We start from the raw sequence: 8,956 nt of genomic DNA on the forward strand, positions 1-8,956 counted from the left end.
CTTTACCATGGGGGTCTGCTCCATCCTTCCAGTACATTGGTAATCTGACCTGGTGTTGGCAAGGCTATTTATTTTTCTGTGAGATTTTTCAATTAGATAAAGTAACAGTATTTGTAGTTATACGTGAATTTTACTAGACTGTATTAACAACTTCTCCCATACATGTTTTTATGTTAGGCCCGGGCCTTGTTCTTCCCGACATGATCATGGGTATTCCCTGCCACCCTGTAGCAGAAGCTCGGCTTTCTAATGAAAGAGGAAATGTTACTTGAATCCTGTTGGTTTATACCTCTTTGTTGCCATAACGAAGAGTGATTGTGGCATGACCGATGTTCTCTTTTGAAGGCATTTCCCTGTGACATGATTGTTGACTGAATGATCTCAGCCATGGAGACTTAGAAAGGACCTCAGGACTGTCTGTATACTTAGCCTGATGTTAGGGCTCACTAAGCATTACTCTGAGAACAGCAACCTGTGTCCGATCAACTCAAATACATTATATGTTTAAAAGTTTTTAAAAAGTAAAACAAAGGGGGTAAAAAATGTAATCCAAAATTTAATTTAAAAAAATTGTCAGCAAAAAAAATTACATTCTTTGGCATAAAATACCATCAGAGACATACACAGAAATCACTTGGCCCCATAACAAGAGTCTATATTGGGTCTCCCAACACCCTCAAAAAGTATTTGGTGGAGTAGGCAGAATCACAGCATATAAGCACAGTCACAGAAGGGCATGCTTCCCAACTTTTAAACAAAGGATGAGGGACATGCATTGCATGTTCACAAAAATAATGACCCTACTGAAGCCCCTTGGTTTTCACAGATGCTACGATATCCCTTTCATATCCTGAAAAATTACCCCCACACATACTATGAACCCCCACAGTGAATTCCCTCATATATATTGCCCCCACAGTACCCCCACATGCAGAATATGACAACCCAACAGCAATACCACACAACATAATGCACACACAGTGACTCCCCACCAGTATAATGCCCCTATAGGTCCACAGGTTATGATGAACAGTCTCCCTCACCCCAAATGATTCCCCCACAGACTTCTCACAGAGCATGATGATACCAAAGAACCCCAACACAGTATGATGCCTCCCATGGTCACTCCACATACAGTATGATGCCCCCCCATAACTCCATACAAAGTAGGATGCTACTGTAGTTCACCCAAACAGTATGATTCCCCTCATGATCTCCTCACCTACAGTATGATGACCACACAGCCCTCCCCCCCCACTCAGTATCCTGCCCCCACGCATTACCCAGTATGATGCCATCACAGTTCCACACACATTGTGATGTCCCCAAAGTGCATTCCACAAGTATTGCCTAACAAAAAAAATAACCTTTTCCCTTGATGTGCTACTTCTCTCTGTGCAGCATCTGGACTGAGTCTATGGACAGCAGGCTCGATCTAGTGATGTCATCACGTCTGCTGTGCTGAGACTCAGATGCATAGGCTGAATGGTGGAGCAGGTAGTGAACGGCTCCCTCCTGTACCATTGTATTCAACTGTATCTGTATATTGAGGATACAGATTCCATTAAAATTTAAATGTCCAGCGTGGGGTGGGGGAAGATGCCACTTTACACAGATTCCCCCAACACGTGAATGATGTAAAAAATTCAGAAAACCTTTCTTTCTGTATTCACAATGCAAAAAAATGTAAGTAACTTATATATGAATCTAAATAATTCTGGAAAAAAATCTATTTTGTTTGCGTAAAACAAGGTCTCGTACATCCAAATAAATGAAGAATGATTATGGCTGCTGAAATACTAAGATGCAAAAAACAAAAACAAGTAGCTAATCAATAAGGCCCAAATAGTCCCGTTCATAAGTGGTTAAGCTATAGTTTATCTAGTTCTCTCTTCCCAATTCCTATATAAACCTAGTCCATGTAGGTCATGTTCAGGATGGTGTGCCCTTCACAGGCATTTTGAAAAGGAGGTAAAAATACAACACTTTTGCGGAATAACAGACAACCCTGAAAAATTGCATTACATAATAGTAATAAGTAAATATATTCAGGAAAGAGGCCCCCACGGAAAATTATACCTAAATTCTCAAATAAAAATGTCCTGTAGAATTTTGTGTTTGTCGTTCATTTATCTAGTACCATACTGCACCACATGATGTACCACAGCGCTGTTCAAATACCAAACAGTATTTCTGCTAAGCGGAAACTTTACAGCTAAAACTGGAGATGATGGCCACATTAACCCGTCAGAGTGCTGCTATCTTTCTACAAATACAGGTTAGGAAATAAAACAGGTGATCTGATTCTTTCACTTTTTTTCTGCATTAGTTTGAGCACAAAACCCCACGTGTTAAGCTGCACATCGACTTGTAGAACATGAAGGTGACAGGTTTTTTGTCTTGTTTGTATGTATCCTGATATTACCAATATATCATAAAGAATAAAGATACTTTTCATAGGGCCAGAAAATACTTAAGATTCCTCCAGTCTTGAATTTGCTGCTACACTTCATCCATAGTATGGTTCATAAATATATGGATATTACCAAAAATATTGTTCTTTTATCCATTTATCGCATCACATGGAAGTATAGACTTTCAATGGGTTGGGAACTGAATAGTAAAATTTCTATAATGCCATACATTATTGTCCATCGAAATCTTCTTGTTCCTTACCCCAGCTCTTCAAAATCAATGCCGCTTGCTGCTCGAAGATGGCATGGGTAAGAGACCAGTTTTGTGATTGACCCATAAGTCCTCTTCCATTGCATCCACCATAGCTGATGTGTTAATCCTATGCGCAAATGCAGATAGTGGAATTGTCTGTACCTGTGCATGTACTGGACACATTCAGCTGCTATTCAGCACCTGTAAAGAAACTGATGTAGTTGGGCTACTGAGAAAGCGGTCACTTGGCTGCTCACGGGACTCCCCTTTATAGATCCTATGTATGCAGAGACCACTCTGCTATTCTAAAACATTCCACAAAAAGGCAACAGGACCCCTGAACTGAAGAGCTGGGATAAAAAAAATGGATATTTTTTGCCCGATTCATTAAGACTGGTGTGTACAATGGGGCCAGTGGGGAGAGAGAGAGAGGATCTTAATTTCTTAAGAGGCGCACGTCACTCATTGAATAAGGTGCATCTCACAACTGGCATTTACTGCCGCCAAAAATGTTACTGGTGAAAGCAGTCATTCTTCTAATTTTGGGTGAAATTTCTGATGAAATTTACACCACTAAAGTACCAAAAATTTTCATGAATTAAACAGGCGGTCCCAGCCACACCGCATCCTACTCGTGCTCCATCTAATTTGGCAGTGCTGGCGGGAAATGGCGTAAAAAAAAAGCCAAATGTCGCAAAAAATATGGCAATTTTTTTTTGCCCACCGAGTTGTGCAAAATTTTTGTGACATTTGAATGTATTTTATTCTAGAAAACAAAGCTGATCCAGGAGACAGTGAGCTGAAGCACGCGGACACGCGCAGGTGTCCAGCCAAGTAAAACAACGGTGGGCAATCTGGTGATGGTGTAACAATGGACTGGCCCCAAACTATAGTATAAGGGGCTTTTTATACATGGCTAGACAAAGAAAACTACATACTGCGGAAAAAGGCGTATACATTTTAGAACACAGCAAGCAATAATTCAATCATGACAACATTTATGAGTATGAAAACAAACCTCATAATGCATGTTCCTTTTAGCTAATGTCATTACATCACAGCCCTTGGTTCTCGTCTCTATCTTAATTCTACATACGGTATACTGTCATGGCCGAAAGTGTTGGCACTCTTGAAATTGTTCCAGAAAATGAAATATTTCTCCCAGAAAATTATTGCAATTACACGTTTTGTTATACACATGTTTATTTCCCTTGTGTGTATTGGAACAACACAAAAAAAGGCAAATTGGAAATCATTTCACACAAAATCCCCAAAATGAGCAGGACAAAGTTGTGGCAAGTAACAGTTGGGGGCAATATCAAAAATCACACCTGAAACCAGATAAAAAGGGGAGAAGGTAACTCAATCTTAGCATTGTGTGTCTGTATATTTAATACTAAGCATGGAGAACAGAAAGAGAAGAAAATTGTGGGAGGACTTATGAACCAAAATTGTTGAAAAATATCAACAATCTCAAGGTTACATGTCCATCTCAAGAGAGCTTGATGTTCCTTTGTCCACAGTGTGCAACTCAATTAAGAAGTTTACAGCATATGGCAACGTAGCTAATAACCCTTGTCGTGGACGGCAGAGAAAAACTGATGAAAGGTTGCAACGCAGGGGGGTCCGGATGGTGGATAAGCAGCCCCAACAAGTTCCAAAGAAATCTAAGCTGTCCTGCAGGCTCAGGGTGCATCAGTGTTAGCGCAAACTGTCCATCGATATTTGAATGAAATGAAACGCTATGGCAGGAAACCCAGGAGGGCCCCACTGCTGACACACAGACATAAAATGCTAGACTGCAGTTTTCCAAAATGTAGGTAAGCCAAAATCCTTCTGATAAAGCATCTTGTGGACAGATGAGACCAAGATAGAGGATTTGTTAAAACACATCATTCTACCCTTTTACCCAAAACGGAATGAGGCCTACAAAGAAAAGAACACAGTACCTACAATCAAATATGGTGGAGGTTCAAAGATGTTTTGGAATTGTTTTGCTGCCTATAGCACTGAGTGCCTGAACTGTGTGCAAGGCATCATGAAATCTGAAGATTACCAATGGATTTTGGGTCACAATGTAGTGTCCGGTGTCGGAAAGCTGGGTTTTCGTCCTAGGTCATGGGTCTTCCAGCAGGACAATGACCCCAAACATACTTCAAGAAGCACCAAGAAATGAAAGTAAACAAAGCGCTGGAGAGTTCTGAAGTGGCCAGCAATCTGTCTGGATCTAAATTCACTCGTGGAGAGATCTGAAAATTGTTGTTGGGAGAAGGCACCCTTCAAATATGAGAGACTTGAAGCAGTTTGTAAAAGAAGAGTGGTCCAAAATTCCATTTGAGAGTTGTAAGAAGCTTGTTGATGGTTATAGGAAGCGATTGATTGCAGTTATTTATTCCAAAGGGTGTGCAACCAAATATAAAGTTGAGGGTGCTAACAATTTTGTCCGTCCCATTTTTGAAGTTATATGTAAAATGGTGTCTGATTTGACTTTTTTTCTTTGTTTTTTTGTGTTATTCTAATACACACAAAGGAAAAACGTGTATAACAAAACGTGTAATTGCAGTAATTTTCTGGGAGAAATACTTCATTTTCTGGAGCAATTTCAAGGGTGCCAACACTTTTGGCCATGAGTGTATACTATTTACTGCCATACAATACCACTTATTAACTCAGTCCCCTGCGGCTGTTCCAATTAGTCTCACTGGACTCCATCCATTACTAATGGCACTGAGGTTGTTTTATGGCACTGAGGTTGTTTTATACCTCGATTCTGGGGAGAGCCTCAACTCTTTTAGCAAAGTTAGTTGATTGTCCAAGATGGCTGCTAGCCACAAGATTGCTGTTCAGCATATTCTCTTACAACAGACAGTAGAGTAATGATCATGCTGCATCAAGGACAGATGTCAAGTAATCTACAAACATTAAGGGTGTTGCATAAGATTAAAACACATGGCTACCTTCTTCCAAATTTACTACCTCACATGCCCATGGGTTGTATTTGGTTTTGCTGTATAATTCCATGGAAGTGAATGGGAATGAGTGGCAATATCACACAGGAACTGTTGATGCTGTTTCTGGTAAAAAGCAGTCAAGCTTCTAATTTTGGATGATAAGTTGCCATATTAAGATGGAAATGAAACAGCGATGTTGCCAAATTTTCACAAAAAAAGTGAAAAAAAACGAAGGGCTCAAAGATAAAACCTGTTCTTGAGAACATAAACTGTAAGTTTCCATTAGGGCTCTCCTCCCCACACACAATGTTTTCTACATTTTTTTAAAACATCAAGAGCCCAATACATCATTGCATTTCGTCAGTATTTTGGAGTAACTCTTTAATTAATGACTTTTTAATTCATCAAAGGATTTGCACCTTTTTTAAAGTTGCCTTTAGTTTACTTCTTTATTTTTTTATTTTTATGTCAATGTGGCATTTTGAGATTTTCTAAATTCATTCATCAAATGTGAATTTTTATAAACTCGCGCCATTTTTAAGAACAGTAATCATTTTTACTCTTTTTTTAAAGCAAAAAGCCTTAAGACTAAAATAAAAAACATTTTTGACTTCTCTCAAAATTCATGATCCAGAAGCGCCATTTAGAAGAGTGTGGCGCCACAAACACCAAACCCAAGTTAAGCTTTTGTCAGAGCATTTTTTCAAGAGGGTATTTGGTTTCTTTATTTTTAGACTCACAATCTATCAGTATATCTTTGGAATATAAGAGTAAATCCACACAAACACGAAGAGAACATACAATCTCCTTGAAGGTGTTGTCCTTGGTGGTCATACTGATTAGATTGAAGCAGATTGTTGGTTGAACAACCGTTGAAGGAAGAATTATCTGGTGAGCAAATCAAACATTCATGGTTTATACCAGTTTGGCCATTACAGTCATTCAAACTGGCCATACATTCCATTAACGGCCGGTGAAGGACAGGACATTTTTCTGAGTAAATTCTTCACTGAAAGTTCATTTGTGACTTATCAACAATTGGACAAAATTTTTAAAATACAACCGGCTTCTTTCTGGACAATGATAGTTTGTCGGCATTATCAGCCATACTATGTTTAAATCACTCCAAGAATGAGCAACTTTATACTAATGTGCATGCACTACTTGAACTTCTTTCTTTTTTCAGGATTACTGTAGTCCATTGTAGACAGGCATTACAAAAATACAATATGTAGTTATCGCAATTACTGACCTGCAAATCAGTCTCCTTTTCTTACTTTGTTTCTTGTCTAATCTCAGTGTGAGGTAAGAAATCTATTTTTGTCTAAAAATATGCATGGAAACCTTGATGGAAGCTTCTTGGAGGAAGAATATCACAATCACAAAATAATGAATTCATAGAATGAAATTCATTCAGATACAATATCAAATTACTTGTTTTAAAAAAAAAACATTCCGCCTTGAATTAGTTATATTATTTCTGAATTTTAGGCTTTGAAACATAAAAAAATAATTTACTTGCTTTGTTCTATGTGTTTCCTTCTTTAAATCCTCAGTAATTTTATTATTTTATCTAATGAGAAATGTGTTGTGTTCTGTATTCCCCTTGTTTTACACTACAAAAATTGATTCCAGGAGTGAAGTAACATAGGCATAAGGGCATACTGTACTCCATGTGCCTCATTTTCTTGTGCTTTCATGACTCTTTATTTAAGGGATAGTTCATAGAATACCTTTGACTATGGTTTTTATTAACATACTGATGGGATCAGGGCAAATATTCCTCCATCTTGATAATTTTCATATTCTTTAACATTTAAAATGAGAATATTAATAATATAGCAGGGTTTCATAGTAGTGCAAAGATTGCAGGCACAGGGACAAATACAACTTTATTTGGAGGAGAGCCCATCCAGAAAAAAGCAGCTGCTGGCTTTTGACAAATGGCGGAATGTGGAAGATTGCTGCTCGTAGTTTTTGATCCATCATCATTTCTGTTTGTTGTAGTCTCTGCTGTCTTCACTCATTGTAAGAGTAACCTAAACTCATAAGACATCTATCTTTCTTAACTACCCATACACATGCTTGGTCCAGCGTTCACGTGTTTTCTATGTACAGTACAATGTGCAGAAACCATGATTGAGCATTCAAAATTAAACTGCCTATACTTTCTCTCCCCCAACACTATCTTTTAAGGAGAGAGTAAGAAAGCCCTTATACAAATTAGATGGGTTTGGCCAACTTTAATTTATATGAAGGTCTTTTGAATTGAAAACTAGCTTGTTATTACATATGAAAATTAGCAATTGTAAACCGGTCGTATTATTGTCCCATAAATCACTTGGACTGCGACAAAGTGATAGAGAAGAGATTGGATTTGTTTCAGTTATAGTAAAAGTAGTTCTTAAGGAATTTTAGGGTCAAAACCTCTTAGGTTTTCCAAGAAATGTAATTAAATAAATAATACACAATTAAATATTAAACATTTTTCTAAATACCTTTATTTATCAGAAAGGTATGCTTTATCTACCGCACTCTGTCACAATTTTAATCATGGCAACTGCCAGGACACAGTAGGACGGACTGCGTGAAGCACAAGACAGGAGACAGATGCAGTAAAACTGTCAGGCTGTCAGAGATGGATGTTCATTCTCAGCAAAAGAAACATGTTTATCTTCTCCTTTAGTCCGGCTCCACTCAATGTCCTGTCAGGTTGACTGAACAGTAGAATCTGCGTTCACTATACCTGACAGGATGCTGCTCCGATGTCACCTCTGTCTTGGGCTTCACGCAGCCCGTCCTCTGAAATCGAGGACACATTGTGATTTATGGTATCTGCCATCTTGAAATCCTGACGGAGTGCAGTAGATAAAGCGTAGCTTTTTGCTATACAAAGCTATGTAGAAAAACATACAATAGAAAAATACAAGATTTAAATGTGTATTATTTATTTCATTTATTTATTTTCGTACATTTCTTGGAGAACCCCTTAAAGTTATTAGGAAATTAAAATCTGAAAAATATGTTGTTTAATTTTCATCAACTTCTCTACTGTGTTATCCTTCTTCCAGGATTCATACCTGTATAGAAATGCTGGATATTATTTCATTATTAACATGCCCTTCTATGTTAACATTGGTACACAAGGTGGTAGAGACCCCTTTCCTACTACAATCCAGCTCTGATGTTCACTGCAATAACTTTCTACTATCTAGGAATGATGGATACTGTATATAGAAGCACTGGTAACATCCTCCAAACACAATGGACCAATTTTACAAGGACCTGTTCCTACACAATCTGCACTGCCCAGTCATTGAGGACCCCGTCGCCCGCTC

This window comes from Phyllobates terribilis, unplaced genomic scaffold (genome assembly GCF_046119375.1).
Source record: "Phyllobates terribilis strain yellow unplaced genomic scaffold, ASM4611937v1 Scaffold_2__4_contigs__length_985480577, whole genome shotgun sequence".
Taxonomy (NCBI): Eukaryota; Metazoa; Chordata; class Amphibia; order Anura; family Dendrobatidae; genus Phyllobates; species Phyllobates terribilis.